The sequence below is a fragment of the Pristiophorus japonicus genome, chromosome 5, assembly GCF_044704955.1.
Source record: "Pristiophorus japonicus isolate sPriJap1 chromosome 5, sPriJap1.hap1, whole genome shotgun sequence".
Lineage (NCBI taxonomy): Eukaryota > Metazoa > Chordata > Chondrichthyes > Pristiophoridae > Pristiophorus > Pristiophorus japonicus.
The window spans coordinates 84257569-84275599 of record NC_091981.1 but is presented as its reverse complement, the minus strand read 5'-3'; the positions used below and the strand labels follow the sequence as shown (position 1 = coordinate 84275599).

General features: G+C 48.3%; 1 long non-coding RNA gene across 1 annotated transcript in view; it reads right to left on the bottom strand.

The window, feature by feature from the left end:
• Positions 1 to 15579, bottom strand: part of LOC139263841 (uncharacterized) — a 30363-nt gene extending 14784 nt beyond the window's left edge. The window contains exon 1 of the long non-coding RNA XR_011593225.1: positions 15409 to 15579. This is a non-coding gene — a long non-coding RNA (uncharacterized lncRNA). The remainder of the gene's footprint in view (positions 1 to 15408) is intronic.
• Positions 15580 to 18031: the final 2452 nt, after the last annotated feature.

The following is an 18031-nucleotide window of genomic DNA, read 5'->3' as shown; positions in this document are numbered from 1 at the left end:
CTGCCCATTGTTTAGTCTGACCACCATGATCCTGTTTCCTTCTTTGCCAATTGCGGTGCCTCAAGCCATTTGGGTCCCAAAGCATGGTTAAAAACAAATACCAGGTCATCTTTTTTGATACATCTCCCCCTTGAGCCTCGATCACAGAGCTCAGTTTCGGACTGGCGCTTTCCCTCAACAATGATTGACAGGGCTGGGTGAATGAGGGACAGCCGCGTCTTGAGCTTGCGTTTCATGAGGAGTTCCGCTGGTGGGACTCCCGTGAGCGAGTGTAACCGGGACCTGCAGGCCAGCAGGAGGCGCGATAGGCGGTACTGAAGGGAGGGTCCTTGGATGCGTAGCATGTCCTGCTGTATGACTTGGACTGCCCGTTCTGCCTGGCCATTGGAGGCCGGCTTGAACGGCGCTGTCCGGACGTGCTTGATCCCATTGCCCGACATAAACTCCTGGAATTCATGGCTGATAAAACACGGGCCATTATCACTGACCAGGATGTCCGGCAAGCCGTGGGTCGTGAAAACCATATGCAGACTGTCCACAGTGATGGATGTTGTGCACGAGTTCAATATGATGCACTCGATCCACTTCAAGTATGCATTGGCAACGATCAGGAACATCTTTCCCATGAACGGGCCTGCATAGTCCACGTGAATATGTGACCATGGCCTGGTGGGCCAGGGCCACGGGCTGAGTGGGGCATCCCTGGGGGCATTGCCCAGCTGGGCACACGTCGTGCACCTGCGAACCCAGTGTTCCAGATATGAGTCAATCTCCGGCCACCACACATGTGACCGGGCAATGGCCTTCATTAACACGATGCCAGGGTGCTCGCTGTGGAGTTCTCAGATGAACGCTTCCCTTCCTTTCTGGGACATGACTACCCGGCTGCCCCATAACAGGCAGTCGGCTTGGATGGAGAGTTCATCCATCCGTCTCTGAAATGGCCTGACTTCCTCGGGGCACGCCCTGTGTGCGGGCGCCCAGTCCCCAGTCAGGACACATTTCTTTATCATGGATCGGAGGGGGTCCCTGTTGGTCGATGGTTTGATCTGGCGGGCTGTGATGGGGGAGCCCGCAGTGTCAAAAGCCTCAACGGCCATGACCATCTCGGTGCTCTGCTCCGATGCCCCCTCGGTGGTGGCCAGTGGGAGCCTGCTGAGTGCGTCAGCGCAATTTTCGGTGCCTGGCCGGTGCCGTATGGTGTAGTCATACACAGCCAGCATGAGGGCCCATCACTGTATGTGAGCTGATGCATTAGCGTTGACAGCCTTGCTGTCAGACAACAGTGTTGTTAACGGCTTGTGGCCCGTCTCGAGCTCGAACCGTCTACCGAAAAAGTACTGCTGAATCTTTTTCACACCGTACACACACGCGAGTGCCTCCTTCTCGACCATGCCGTATCCACGCTCTGCCTGGGAGAGCGACCTGGAGGCGTAAGCCACCGGTTGGAGTTGGCCGTCATCGTTACCCTGCTGCAAAACACACCCAAACCCATAGGATGATGCATCGCATGTTAAAACCAGTTTTTTGCAGGGGTCATACAAAGTCAACAGTTTGTTGGAACACAGCAGGTTCCTCGCCTTATTGAAAGCCCATTCTTGACAATCCCCCCAAGACCATTCACAACCTTTACGGAGGAGCATGTGTAACGGCTCCAACATTGTGCTTAAGTTCGGCAGAAAGTTCCCAAAATAGTTCAAGAGTCCCAGGAATGATCGCAACTCCAACATGTTACCGGGCATGGGCGCCCGGCGAATCGCCTCAGTTTTTGATTCAGTGGGCCGGATCCTGTCTGTGGCAACCCTCCTGCCCAGGAACTCGACCTCTGGGGCCAAAAACACACACTTGGCCTTTTTCCGCCGCAGGCCTACCTGTTCCAATCGGCGTAGCATCTCCTCCAGGTTGCGGAGGTGTTCCTCAGTGTCTCGACCCGTTATTAGGATGTCGTCTTGGAACATGATCGTTCCACAGATGGACTTGAGCAAGTTTTCCATGTTTCGCTGAAAGATAGCCGTTGCCGAACGAATACCAAATGGGCACCTATTATAAACAAATAATCCTTTGTGTGTCGTGATGGTGGTCAGAAACTTGGATTCTTCAGCCAGTTCCTGAGTCATGTAGGCCGAAGTGAGGTCCAGCTTCGTGAACAGCTTACCACCTGCCAGCGTGGCAAAAAGGTCCTCTGCTCTCGGAAGCGGGTATTGGTCTTGCAGCGACACTCAGTTGATGGAGGCTTTGTAGTTGCCACAAATCCTAACCGAGCCATCTGCTTTGAAGACGGGAACAATGGGATTTGCCCAGTTGCTGAATTCAACGGGCGAAATTATGCCCTCTCTGAGCAGCCTGTCCAGTTCACTTTCAATTTTCTCACGCATCACGTACGGCACCGCTCTGGCTTTGTGGTGCACTGGTCTGGTGTCCAGAATGATGCGTATCACTACTTTGGTGCCCTTGAACGTTCTGACACCGGGTTGAAAGAGTGACTCGAATTTTTGCAATACCTGCGAGCATGAACTTCGCTCCACCGATGAAATAGCGTGCACATCCCTCCATTTCCAATTCATCTCAGCAGGCCAACTCCTCTCCAAGAGTGCAGGGCCATTTCCCAGAACAATCCAGAGTGGCAGCCGGTTCTGTGATCCATTATGCGTTACCAACAAGTTTGCACTGCCTCGCACTGGGATGATCTCTTTGGTGTATGTACGTAGCTGCGTCTAAATGCGTTCCAATTTGGACCTGCTAGCTATGTGTGGCCATAGTCTCCCAAATTGTTGGGCGCTCGTGAGGGACTGGCTAGCTCCGGTATCCAGCTCCATGTGCACCGGAATGCCATTCATCATCATGGGTGGCGTTTTGATGTATGAGCTGTGGACGTTGGCCACATGAACTCTCTGAACTTCAGCATCCATGGTTGTTCCCCAGGCCTCATCCTGCATTTCAGACCTCTCGTCTGGTTCGTCTGTCTCGCAGACTAGCCTCGCTACTGCCTTTTTGCACATCCTGCCCAGGTGTCCCTTGACATTACAAATCCTGCAGGTGTACAGTTGGAACCTGCAGATTTTTGCAGTGTGCCTGCTCCCACATCTCCAACAAGAGCTGAGATTGCTGTTAACAAAAGGACTATTCCCAGGCATTCCTCTCTGATGGCCCATTTGGCTGTTTCTAATCCTTCTAATGGAGGGTGTTAATTGTCCCATCACAGGTTGCATTGTTCCTCGTGATGGCATGAATTGCCGATCCCCTTTCCATTGTCCCCGTTGCAGGCCCACCCTGGAGCTACTGGAACTAATAGCTGCCTGGACGGTGTCGAATTGCCCTTGCCTGCCTGCCTGGACAGTGTCGATTTACCCTTGCCTGTCTGTGGGGTTCTGTATCATTTTTATAACATTGATTCCCTGGTTCAACGCAACTTTAAAACCAGGGCTGTGTGCGTAGATTCGCTTGGTCGTCTCTTCCCCTGCCATAAAGGTCTGAGCTATCAATGCCGCCCCTTCTAAAGTCAAATCCTTAGTCTTTATGAGCTTCCTGAAAATGCTGGCATGATTAATGCCCTCGATGAAAAAGTCCCTTAACATCTCCCCCCTGTAGGCATCGGAGAACTTACAGAGACTGGCCAAACGCCGCAGTTCCGCCACGAACCCCAAGATGTTTTGACCCTCCCGACGCCGGTAAGAGTAGAACCGGTGCCGGGCCATGTGTACGCTACTTGCCGGCTTGAGATGCTCACTGATCAGCTGGCTGAGCTCCTCGAAGGACTTTTTCGCTGGCTTTTGGGGTGCGAGCAGGTCTTTCATCAGCGCATACGTCTGTGGACCACAGCTGGTCAGTAGATGCGCCCTCTGCTTGTCAGCCGCTGCCTCTTCCAGCCAGTCCTTTGTGACAAAGCTCTGCTGGAATCTTTCCACAAAGTCGTCCCAGTCCTCACTCACACAGTAGCGTTCCTCTGTGCTGTCGGTGGCCATCCTCGTGGTTCAGTGATTCCCGTTTCTCGTCGCCAGATGTAGTGTCTCTGCACCTTGTTACAAACTCATACGAGGCATGAATATATCAGACACAGTCACTCTGTGACCTTCACTTTATTTCCAGGACTGAAGAGTGTTGATCCTGGGTGGGACCTCCTCTTTTATACCTGGAAGCCCAGGTGAGGAGCTCACTCCCTGTGCATTACAAGGGTAAGGTACAGTACGCATGAGTTACAGTTTCATACTTATAGTCATTGCAAGATGGTGAAATACATGACAGTATAGTTATACGCTGATAGCGCGAGTGCCCACCTTTGTATGCGGGCTGAGACATTCGTATTTATCCCCTTGTTTTCAGCGAATAGGAATGTGAGGGGCTTGTGATCGGTTTCCAGCTCAAATTTGAGGCCAAACAGGTACTGATGCATTTTCTTTACCACGAACACACACGCTAATGTCTCTTTCTCAATCATGCTGTCAGCCCTCTCGGCCTTAGACAAGCTCCTGGAAGCATAGGCAACAGGTTGCAACTTCCCTGCAACGTTAGCTTGTTGTAATACACACCCGACTCCATACGACGACGCGTCACATGCTAGCACAAGTCTTTTACATGGGTTATACAATACAAGCAGCTTGTTGGAGCATAAAATGTTTCTGGCTTTCTCAAAAGCAATTACTTGGTTTTTTTCCCCATATCCAGTTCTCACCTTTGCACAATAACACATGTAGGGGCTCTAAAAGTGTGCTTAACCCCAGTAGGAAGTTACCAAAATAGTTGAGGAGCCCCAGGAACGACTGCAGCTCCGTGATGTTCTGTGGCCTGGGCGCGTTCCTGATAGCCTCTGTCTTGGCGTCTGTGGGCTGAATGCCGTCCGCCACGATCTTTCTCCCCAAAAACTTCACTTCTGTTGCCATGAAGACGCATTTCGACCTGTTCAGCCGCAGCCCTATGCGATCCAGTCACTGGAGGATCTCCTCCAGGTTTTGTAGATGCTCGGCTGTGTCCCAACCCATGACCGATATGTCATCCTGAAAGACCACCGTGTGTGGTACCGACTTGAGTAGGCTCTCCATGTTTCTCTGGAAGATCGCTGCAGCCGACCGAATTCCAAATGGACATCTGTTGTAGATGAACAATCCCTTGTGCGTGTTGATGCAGGTGAGGCCCTTCGAAGACTCCTCTAACTCCGGCGTCGTGTAGGCCAAAGTCAGGTCAAGCTTGGTGAAGTTCTTGCCTCCTGCCAGTGTCGCAAATAGGTCATCTGCCTTAGGTAGCGGGTATTGGTCCTGTAGCGAGAAACGATTAATAGTTACTTTCTAATCGCTGCAAATCCTGACCGTGCCATCACTTTTGCGTACTGGAACAATCGGGCTGGCCCACTCGCTGAATTCCACTGGGGAGATGATGCCCTCGCGTTGCAGCCTGTCCAGCTCAATTTCCACTCTCTCCCTCATCATGTGAGGTACCGCTCAAGCCTTGTGGTGAATGGGTTGTGCCTCTGGGACCAAGTGGATCCGCACCTTCGCCCCGGAAAAGTTTCCAATGCCTGGCTCAAAAAAGGACGGAAATTTGTTTAGAACCTGGGTACACGAGGCCTCATCGACATGTGATACCTCTCAGATGTCATATCAGTTCCAGCGGATTTTGCCCAGCCAGCTCCTTCCATGCAGTGTGGGGCCATCGTCCGGGACAATCGAGAGTGTCAGTTCGTGCACCGTGCCCTCGTAGGTGACCTTGACCATGGCGCTGCCCAGGACAGTGATAAGCTCTTTGGTGTACGTTCTCAGTTTCGTGTGGATGGGGCTCAGGGCTGGTCTGAATGCCTTGTTGCATCACAGTCTCTCATTCATATTTTGATTCATGATGGATTGGCTAGCCAGTGTCCAGTTCCATGGCTATGGGTAAGCCATTCAATTTTATGTTTAGCATTATAGGTGGACATTTCGTTGAAAATGTGTGCACCCCATGTACTTCAGCATCTGCCTCCTTTCTCTGAGGCTCGAAATTGCTTTGATCCACCATGGACCGATCTTCCTCTGCCACGTGGTGGTTAGCAGGTTTTGCAGAGCTTGCAGCTCGTTTGCAAACTCATTGGAGGTGCCCCATTGTTCCACAGCTCTTGCAAACATATCCTTTGAAACGGCATGAATAGGCTGAATGGAAGCCTCAACAACGCCAACAAGGTGTGAATTGCTTTGCATTCATCCTTTGTTGCGGACCCAGAGTCGTCTTGGTCACCTGAGGCCTGCTGGCAGTTGCAGACTCGTGGGTTCTGCCCTGTACATTTCTGCTCACAAACACAGTTCCAGTTAATTTATGAACATTGCTAGCACTTGTGTGCTGAGAGATTTGTTTGGTGTTATCACTGGTGGACATAAACGCCTGTGCTATCGCAATGGCCTTACTGAGGGTCGGTGTCTCTACAGTCAAAAGTTTTCGTAGGATGGTCTTGTGGCCAATGCCCAGTACAAAAAAGTCTCTGAGCATTTGCTCCAGGTAGCCATCAAACTCATATTGTCCTGCAAGTCGTCTTAGCTCGGCGACGTAGCTCGCCACTTCCTGACCTTCAGATCGCTGGCACATGTGGAACCGATACCTCATCATCAACACGCTCTCCCTCGGGTTAAGATGCTCCCGAACCAATGTACACAGCTCCTCATGTGACTTATCTGTGGGTTTCACCAGAGCCAGAAGATTCTTCATGCGGCTGTTGGTCGGTGCCCCACAGACTGTGAGGAGGACCACTCTCCTTTTTGCAGCGCTTCCTTCTCCGTCCAGTTCGTTGGCGACAAAGTTCTGGTCTAGCCTTTCTACATAGGCTTCCCAGTCCTCACCCTCCGAGAACATCTCCAGGATGCCCACAGTTTGCTGCGTCTTTGCGTTGGATTCGTATTCTCGTCGCCAGTTATTGTGTTCCTAACACAGATGAGGCTGCACACTGGAAGGTTAAAGTAACAGTGACCTCAGTCTTTAATAAGACACTCCAGAGTGAGGAACAGGCCTTAGGGGCCAGCTTATATACAGTGCTCCTGAGGGATGCTGGGATGCTGGGATCCCTTGGAACTTCAGGGGATGAGCTCCCTGGTGGCGGAACATGGGAGTGCATGCTTTGCAGAGACACAACAGTCGGAGTGCACTTTCTGTAGACCAGGAACTCAACTGCGTTGTGCTATGAGGTGTGGTGCAGCGTGGCAGCCTAGCCCTGCAGTCTGCATGGCCTCCAGCCTGCGAGCACCATCAGAGCAGGCCGGGAGCGGAAGGAGCAATGTGGCAACATACCACTCCAGGGAGCAGCACGTGCTGGAGCAGGAGAGCAACGGCAATGAAAAGGGATGTCACCAAGGTCCAGGTCGGTGATTGGAGTGTGTGCAGGTACATCAGGAGCGCCGAGATCGGGGCGAAGGAGCAGCGAGAGACTGTAGAGGGACGTGATCGGGGCCCAGGAGAGGCGCGAGTTCGGGGCCCAGAAGAGGCGAGGGCCCAGGGGCAGCGTGGGCCAGCCCACACTGCAATATGTGTGGGCACTAGGTCCGTGCAGCAGAGCAGGTCTCCAGTCGTCTTGGTTAATCCTTGCTACTGGACCAAGACCTAGCTCTGTCAAGCCCGTGTAGTGGCTGGTGTGCAACTGTCACCACACATTAAAAAAATCCAAGCACAGGCATCTTCCACCCTTCAAGATTTAGTTCAGACCTGCAATTTTAGGTCTATCATTGAAACACCTGTGAACTGTTTGACGTGGAAGCAAGTCATCCTCGGTTCGAGGAACTGCCTATGATGATGATGATGATGATGATGATGATGATGCTATGAGGGGGTCTTGAATGTCACTGTAACTTCCCCCCCTCCACAATACCACCCACAACCACCCCACCCCCTCCTTGTAGTAATGAATATCAAGAAATCCCACTTAAAACTGGACAGTTGAGTGGTTTCTCTCCAATCTGCTCCCTCACCTGATCACTTCTTACTGCCATCCTCTGACCCTGCGAGCAGAACAACAATCAGCATTATTCTATATGTATATATCAGTTCAGAATGTTCACTCACTTTCTAACAAGGCCCGACCATTCACAGCCTCATTGTAGATGATTCTATTGGTATTCTGACACTGGTCGAAAAATGGCTTTTGTGTGGCAAGTCCCTTGCCAACACGATTGCACTTTCCACCACCAGCTCAGGCCAAAGCATCAAGCAGTGGTGTGATCTTCACCATCAAGTTTTACCCTAGCCTCTTACACTGCTTCTTCAGCACCTTCTCCTCCTTTGAGCAGCTCCCATTCTCTAGCCTCCATAATCTTCAGTGCATCCAAAGTTCGATCCTGCATCATGTCCTGCTCATCCATTACCACATGCTCACTGATCTACATTAACTTCAGTCTCACAATGCCACAAATTTAACATTTTCATCTTCGTATCTCAGTTCTTTCATTTCCTCACCCTTCCCTGTCTCTGTAACCTCCTTCAGTTGTACAACTCATCCCCCCCCCCCCCCACCACCCACCCCACCACAAACACTCTGTTCCTCTGATTGTAGCATTTAATACATCACCCCCTCCCTTCAGCCCAATATTGGTGGCCGTACCTCCAGACATAGAATCTTGGTCCCAATGCTATGAAATTTTCTCTTTAAATCTCTCCATCTCCCTCCTGTCCTTTAGGACCCACCTTAGACCTGAGAATCATCTATTTTAATAATCTTTGGGTCATTCTTCCTAATAGCTCCTTTGTCTCAGCATCCATTTGTATCTGATTACGACTGTGAAGCTCCTTCCGACATTTTTCTATGTTAACGATTCTATATGAATGCAAGTTATTCTTGCTGTGTGCACCCCTCTATCCCTTTACCCCACCATTGTTGGGAAAGCCTGTAGCCACTTTGGTTACTTTGGAACCTCCTCCCTAAATCTCTTTGTCATTCCCCCTTCCTCACAACCTTTAAAAACCTGCTAATGACCTATCTCTTCAACCTAGCTTTCAGTCACCCCACTTAATATCGCATCCATTTTCCTTGTGCTTCTTTGTGAAACACTTTAGGGCATTTCTTCACACTAAATCTACTATATAAATGCAAGTTCTATAATGGAACCACCTACATGTGGTACCATCATCCTTGCCAGCTTCCACTTTATTTTGCTACCACAGCAAATAGATTTTTGAAAACAAAATTGTATGCAAACAAAAGAGCTGTGGCTCGCACATGTGCAATTCTTGAAATATTTTCCAAACTCGCAATTTACTTTTAATCCTTTAACTTCCCCAATGGCTGGCAAACCTCTTTGCAAGTACTGATAGTAAAACTGTAGGAAGCACTCTATAGATAGGAACAAGATAGCTTCAGCCTGGTGGTCTCAAACCAGTGTCAGCACAGCTTATTTTATAACATAGACAGAGATAATGTTGTCTAGAGCTGCAGATGGAAACCCCCAACTTTGTTGATTCTAAGTGACTCTAGAACTAGCTGCGCCTCTAGTCAAGCTGTTCCAGCACAGCTACAAAACTGGCATCTACCTGGCAATATGGAAAACTGTCCACAAAAAGTAGGACAAATTCAATCTGACCAATTACTGTCCCATCAGTCTACTCTCAATCATCAGCAACGTGATGGAAGGTGTAATTGAGAGTGCTGTCAAGACTCACCAATAACCTGCTCACCGTTGCTCAGTTGGGTTCCATGCCCAAGACTGCCCTAAGTGGAGGAAGTGCATCCGAGAGGGCGCTGAGCACCTCGAGTCTCAATGCCGAGAGCATGCAGAAATCAAGCGCAGACAGCGGAAAGAACATGCGGTGAACCAGTCCCACCCACCCCCTACCCTCAACGACTATCTGCCCCATCTGTGACAGAGTCTGTGGCTCTCGTATTGGACTGTTTAGCCACCAAAGAACTCACTTCAGGAATGAAAATAAGTCTTCCTCGATTCCGAGGGACTGCCTATGTTGATGGGTTCCAAACAAGGACCAAAGCTGAATTCCAGAGGTGAAGTGAGAGTGACTGTCCCAGAGTGTCAGCTGTGGCTCAGTGGGTAGCACTCTCCAGGTGGGTGGGGCGAGGAGTGAGCAGGTGCTGCTGATTACTGCAGGAGTTGAAGTGAGTTTGTAAAAAGTTGGTGGTGGGTTTCTAGTTTTTTTTTTTCAATTTTAGGACCTTTTTGGCCCATAAACATCAGCCAGATGGCTGCTGAGGGGCCCTTCAGAGGACAATGTTCTCAGTGTGAATTTAATCAGGGGAGAGAATGTCTTGAGAAGGGAGAATAAAAGGCCCAATGATTTGAGCCGAGACCCCAGGAGGTTTGGAAAAGAAAACAGAGTGGTGGTTTACTGTCAGCTAAGGAGATGCAAGCTTGGGATATCCTCCAGGCAGTACAAGAGTACTGCGGTGAGGGAAGTTGCTTTGCTTGCCGACCAAAGCTGAATGTTGGATTTGAAGCGACGATCAGTGGCTGAGAGGAGGTGGAAAGACATTTATTGAGCCTGAAGGTTGGTGAGAAGTACTTGGATGTATCTTTGCTGTATTCTGAAGAGGTGGTAGTTTAATTCTTAAATCTGCTGGTTTATGTTGCGAACTATGTGCTGAAAAAATGGAGTCGTGGGACATTAAACTTTGCTCAGTAATATGGAGGAAATACTATCCTGGAACGCGGGTAGGTGATGGAACCCGTTATGTAAAAGTGTGGTTCCCAGAGGGGGTGAAGTTATTACCCTACTGCATGAAATTCGAGACAATGGAAGGAGTGCAGTACTTCCAGGTTCTGCATGATAACCAGCTGAAGGTTTGCTGTTACTGTCTTGGACACGACCATTTAGTATGACGCTGTCCAGACCTGTACTGTTATAACTGTGCAGTCTGGACACATTGCTCGGAACTGCAAGGCAGAGAGCTGTGCGGTTTGTGGCAAAGGCCCCACCCGCTGTGAGTGTGAGGCAGAAGGAAGCTCCTTGAGCGACGAGGAGATGGGAGAAGGAGCGGGAGGTGTGAGCGGAGTGATCAGAAGAGTGGAGCAGGGGTAGGACACAGCTGCCGAACAGAATGAGAAAAGAGCGCAAGAAGAGGCAGAAAATTGTGGATCAGAAAACAAGATGGAGATGGTAGAAAACACACAAGTGCGGTGGAAAAGGACAAAGTCAGTGGAGGACATCACGGGTCAGGGACAGAGTTGAGCCATAATATGACTCACCTTCAGGTGTCCGTGGGGGGAGCAGAGGCATATGCGGGCTGCGAGGTAAGTGTAAGTACTCCAAAGAAAGACGGGGAGTTGTACATCATGGAGAGCAGGAGGAGGCAAGTCCAGGAGAGGGTGCAAATTGCAGGAGCTTTAAAGGGGCAGCAGGACAGGAGCAGGGGGACAAAGATGCCAAAAGGTGACAAGTTGGGTGGAGATGCGCCATTATCCCAGAGGGAGAAGCAATGGGGAGCAAGGGTCAGCGATGGAGGTGAGGCCGAATGAAGTGACACTGTTGGAGAAAGCATGTTAGCAGGAGGACTTTCTAAGGGGGACTCTGTATCTGACAGGGAACAGGGACGGGATATTACAGTCGAGAGTGAGGAGTCAGAGGCAGATGGAGACATGGAATTGGGAGTTGGGGGGGCATCATGTCAAAAGACAAAGGTTGGTGAGGGGCAGAAGGAGGGAGAAGGGGCAGTTCTGCGGCCTAAATTTAATGTAAGGAAGAGGCTGAAACTGCAGAGAAAGTTCAAACAGGTGCTGAAAAAAAGCCGGAGGCTGCAGGAGAAAGCAACAGCTGCCCAAAAGCTGGGAAGGAGCATGAAAGGAGGGAAGGGCCAGAGATTAAATGATGATAGGGCCATTATCAGGCACATTTCTTTTATTAGGAGCAATGATAACATTGCTCTTAATTAATGTGAATGGACTGAGGGGGAACAAGAAATTGCAGCAGCTGTTGCAGTGTTTTAAAGGCACTGACCTGTTGTGTCGATGTTGTGTATGCAATAACTCAATAGACTGAATACTGTAAACTCAGAACAGGTATAACCCTGGCTCTACTTTATTAAGGCCCAAAGTGATTACATTACAAGATGGCTGGCCTTTTATACCTGGGCCACACACACATACACACAGCCTAATGACCTCAGACATTGGCGCCACTTGGTAGCTCGTAAAACCAGACATACATACATGACAATATCCCCCTTTAAGCTATTAATAACGGTCTTTTTACAAATTGAGATGGGCCAGGGCATCCCGTTCCCGAGTTGAACATTTCATAGAAACATAGAAACATAGAAAATATGTGCAGGAGCAGGCCATTCGGTCCTTTGAGCCTGCACCACCATTCAATATGATCAGTACCCCACTCTCCATACCCCTTCTCTCCATACCCGCTGATCCCTTTCGCCGTAAGGGCCACATCTAACTATCTTTTGAATATATCAAATGAACTGGACTCAACAACTTTCTGTTGGAGAAAATTCCATAGGTTCACAATTCTCTGGGTGAAAAAGTTTCTCCTCATCTCGGTCCGATACGGCTTACCCCTTATCCTTCGACTGTGACTCCTGGTTCTGGACTTCCCCAACATCGGGAACATTCTTCCTGCATCTAACCTGTCTAATCCCATCAGAATTTTATATGTTTCTATGAGATCCACTCTCATTCTTCTAAAGTCCAGTGAATATAAGCCTCGTCGATCCACCATTCAGATAATAATCTGCCTTCCTGTTTTTGCCACCAAAGTGGATAACCTCACACATATCCACATTATACTGCATCTGCCACGCATTTGCCCACTCACCTAACCTGTCCAAGTCACCCTGCAGCATCTTAGCGTCCTCCTCACAGCTCACACTGCCACCCAGCTTAGTGTCATCTGCAAACTTGGAGATATTACATTCAATTCCTTCATCTACATTCTATCCACTTGGAATAAGCATCCACCACAACTAAGAACATCTTTCCCAGGAAGGGACCTGCAAAGTCGATGTGGATCCTGGACCATGGTTTAGATGGCGACGACCACAGATTCAGCGGCAATTCCGCTGGCGCTTTACTAAGCTGCATGCAAGTGTTGCACTGATGCACACATGATTCCAAATCATAGTCAATTCAAGGCCACCATACATGAGACCTGGCAATGGCTTGCATCATGACAATACCATGCATATAGATTGGGCTAACCAACCTGGCAGCAATACGGTGGAGGAGGATTCCTGGATTGCATAAGGGATGGTTTTCGAGACCAATATGTCGAGGAACCAACTAGGGGGGGAGGCCATCTTAGACTGGGTGTTGTGTAATGAGAGAGGATTAATTAGCAATCTCGTTGTGCAAGGCCCCTTGGGGAAGAGTGACCATAATATGGTGGAATTCTATATTAGAATGGAGAATGAAACAGTTAATTCAGAGACCATGGTCCAGAACTTAAAGAAGGGTAACTTTGAAGGTATGAGGCGTGAATTGGCTAGGATAGATTGGCGAATGATACTTAAGGGGTTGACAGTGGATGGGCAATGGCAGACATTTAGAGATCGCATGGATGAACTACAACAATTGTACATCCCTGTCTGGCATAAAATTAAAAATGGGAAGGTGGCTCAACCGTAGCTATCAAGGGAAATCAGGGATAGTATTAAAGCCAAGGAAGTGGCATACAAATTGGCCAAAAATAGCAGCGAACCCGGGGACTGGGAGAAATTTAGAACTCAGCAGAGGAGGACAAAGGGTTTGGTTAGGGCAGGGAAAATAGAGTACGAGAGGAAGCTTGCAGGGAACATTAAGACGGACTGCAAAAGCTTCTATCGATATGTAAAGAGAAAAAGGTTAGTAAATAAAAACGTAGGTCCCCTGCAGTCAGAATCAGGGGAAGTCATAACGGGGAACAAAGAAATGGCAGACCAATTGAACAATTACTCTGGTTCGGTATTCACTAAGGAGGACACAAACAACCTTCCGGATATAAAAGGGGTCAGAGGGTCGAGTTAGAAGGAGGAACTGAGGGAAATCCCTATTTGTCAGGAAATTGTGTTGGGGAAATTGATGGGATTGAAGGCCGATAAATCCCCAGGGCCTGATGGACTGCATCCCAGAGTACTTAAGGAGGTGGCCTTGGAAATAGCGGATGCAGTGACAGTCATTTTCCAACATTCCATAGACTCTGGGTCAGTTCCTATGGAGTGGAGGGTAGCCAATGTAACCCCACTTTTTAAAAAAGGAGGGAGAGAGAAAACAGGGAATTATAGACCGGTCAGCCTGACATCGGTAGTGGGTAAAATGATGGAATCAATTATTAAGGATGTCATAGCAGCGCATTTGGAAAGAGGTGACATGATAGGTCCAAGTCAGCATGGATTTGTGAAAGGGAAATCATGCTTGACAAATATTCTGGAATTTTTTGAGGATGTTTCCAGTAGAGTGGACAAGAGAGAACCAGTTGATGTGGTGTATTTGGACTTTTAGAAGGCTTTCGACAAGGTCCCACACAAGAGATTAATGTGCAAAGTTAAAGCACATGGGATTGGGGGTAGTGTGCTGACGTGGATTGAGAACTGGTTGTCAGACAGGAAGCAAAGAGTAGGAGTAAATGGGCACTTTTCAGAATGGCAGGCAGTGACTAGTGGGGTACCACAAGGTTCTGTGCTGGGGCCCCAGCTGTTTACATTGTACATTAATGATTTAGACGAGGGGATTAAATGTAGTATTTCCAAATTGGCAGATGACACTAAGTTGGGTGGCAGTGTGAGCTGTGAGGAGGATGCTGTGATGCTGCAGAGTGACTTGGATAGGTTAGGTGAGTGGGCAAATGCATGGCAGATGAAGTATAATGTGGATAAATGTGAGGTTATCCACTTTGGTGGTAAAAACAGAGAGACAGACTATTATCTGAATGGTGACAGATTAGGAAAAGGGGAGGTGAAACAAGACCTGGGTGTCATGGTACATCAGTCATTGAAGGTTGGCATGCAGGTACAGCAGGCGGTTAAGAAAGCAAATGGCATGTTGGCCTTCTTAGCGAGGGGATTTGAGTACAGGGACAGGGAGGTGTTACTACAGTTGTACAGGGCCTTGGTGAGGCCACACCTGGAGTATTGTGTACAGTTTTGGTCTCCTAACTTGAGGAAGGACATTCTTGCTATCGAGGGAGTGCAGTGAAGTTTCACCAGACTGATGGTTTGGGGTTATAGTGCTGCTCCAGCTTAATTAAAATCTCTTTAAGCATTGTGTCCTTTGGCTCGTCAGGCACAAGCAGATTTACAAGGGTTTCGTTCAATGCAGGACCTGCCTCCAATAAGAAGATCGCTTTCTTACGTTCCAACACAGCCCAGTTCTAGACTGCATTGTCTGGAACTTCGATTATGTTATTTGCAGTGAAATACATTTCTATCCGATCCACATACTCTTTAAAACGCTCCTGGTCGTGTCTATATTTCCCCAAATGTCCGATTACACCTGCCATTTTAATCTCTAGCTGTTCTCACCGTGTGCTTTAGTTTACCTCGGATTTTGTAGCTTTTTTTTCAAAGACAGAAACTTCCAAAGTCTTCTGTTGGCTGGCTGAATCCTTCACCAACAAAATTTAAGCTTTAAACATCCGAAAAATCTCCATCCTCAGTCGCCAACTGTCATGTCTTCACAGAGCACACACACACAGCTTCTTAAGATGGCAGGCTCTCATCTGGAAGCTACCGGAAGCTGCCTGTCTGTTTATTATAACTCTGCAGCTGCAGTACACAATACGTCCACATCCACAGTATGGAGCTACAAGCATTACAGGTTTACAGCACTTACAGACATCACAGTATGATACAATGGAGTGATCACGATGTTGTAACTGTTCTTAATGTTCAATAAATATTAATATATATATTTTTTAAGTGTAGCATTCTCGCCTCTGAGTCAGAAGGTTGTGGGTTCAGGTTCCACTGCAGAGACTTAAGCACATAATTCTAGGTTGACACTCTTGTGCAGTGCCGTGGGAGTGCTGCATTGTCGGAGGTGCCATCTTTTGGATGAGACATTAAACCGAGGCCCCGTGTGCTCTCTCAGGTGGATGTAAAAGATCCACCTCCTGACTCACCTTCTGACTCTACAAAGCCTTTCCACCATCTACAAAACACAAGTCAGGAATGATGAAATACTCTTCACTTGCCTGGATGAGTGCAGCTCCAACAACACTCAAAAAGCTCAACACCATCCAGGACAAAGCAACCCATTTGATTGGCAGCTCATCCACCACCTTAAATATTCACTCCCTCCTCCGCGCACCGTGGCACTATCTCAAAGACCAGGGTCGTTATCCTCAGTGTCTTGGTCAATGTTTATCCCTCAATCAACATAACAAAAACAGATTATCAGGTTATTAACACATTGCCATTTGTGGGAGCTTGCTGTGCACAAATTGGCTGCCACAGTTCCCACATTACAACAGTGACTACACTCCAAAAGTACTTCATTGGCTGTAAAGTGTTTTGAGATGTCCGATGATCATGAAAGGTGCTATACGAATGCAAGTCGTACTTTCTTTCTCTCTTTCTTTGACATCAAGGCAGCATTTGGATGGGTGTGCATCAAGGAGCCCGAGTAAAAGTGAAATCAATGGGAATCAGAGGAAATCTCTCCAATAGCTGAAGTCATATCTAGCAGAAAGGAAGATGGTTGTGGTTGTTACAAGTCAATCATCTCAGCCCCAGGACATTACTGCAGGAGTTTCTCAGGGCAGTGTCCCTGGCCCAAACAGGTACAGATGCTTCATCAATGACCTTCCCTCCATCATAAGATCAGGAGTGGGGATGTTTGCTGATGATTGCATAGTTATCAGTTAGCAACTGCTCAGATAATGAAGCAGTCCGTCCCCACATGTAGTAAGACTTGGACAACATTTAGGCTTGTAACATTCATGCCACACAAGTGCCAGGCAATGACTATTCTAACAACCTCCCCTTGACATTCAGTGGCAACTTATCCCCCACCATCAACATCTTGGGGTCACCATTGACTAGAAACTTAACTGGACCAGCCACACAAATACTGTGGCTAAAAGAGCAGGTCAGAGGCTGGGTATTGTACAGCAAGTGATTCACCTCCTGACTCTCCAAAGCCTTTCCACCATCTCCAAAGCACAAATCAGGAGTGTGATTTAATACTCTTCACTTGCCTGGATGAGTGCAGCTCCAGAAGCTCAACACCATCCAGGTCAAAGCAGCCCACTTGACTAGTACCCATTCACCACCTTAAACATTCACTCCCTCCTTCGCGCACCATGGCTGCAGTGTGTACCATCTACAAAATGATCTTCAGCAACTCACCAAGGCTTCTTCAACAGCACCTCCCAAACCCGTGATTCCTACCACCTAGAAAGACAAGGGCAGCAGACGCATGAGAACACCACCACCTCCTAGTTCCTCTTCAAGTCACACACCATCCTGTCTGGAAATGTATCACTGTTCCTAAGGGGCACACCTGTGGGAGACCTAAGGTTCACCTGTGCACCCTGGGGCAAGCAGGTACAAAAGGTGATTCACCATGCTGCTTCTCCACTCTGGAGTCTGAAGAAAGAGACTAAGGTCTCTTAGTGGCAAGCCTTATATATTGGTGAGGTTTACATACATACTTAACAGTACCCGCAACATAACATTGTATATTGTATAATTTTATTTTGGCAAGGGGGAGTTTTTGTGACTTTGCTGCAGTAAAATATATGAATCATCATTTGCCGTTCATGTCTTATGCATCATCCCAATGTTCACCGGAGTTGTGCCTATCGAGTGGAGGGTAGCCAATGTAACCCCACTTTTTAAAAAAGGAGGGAGAGAGAAAACAGGGAATTATAGACCAGTCAGCCTGACCTCAGTAGTGGGTAAAATGATGGAATCAATTATTAAGGATGTCATAGCAGCGCATTTGGAAAATGGTGACATGATAGGTCCAAGTCAGCATGGATTTGTGAAAGGGAAATCATGCTTGACAAATCTTCTGGAATTTTTTGAGGATGTTTCCAGTAAAGTGGACAAAAAGAACCAGTTGATGTGGTATATTTGGACTTTCAGAAGGCTTTCGACAAGGTCCCACACAAGAGATTAATGTGCAAAGTTAAAGCACATGGGATTGGGGGTAATGTG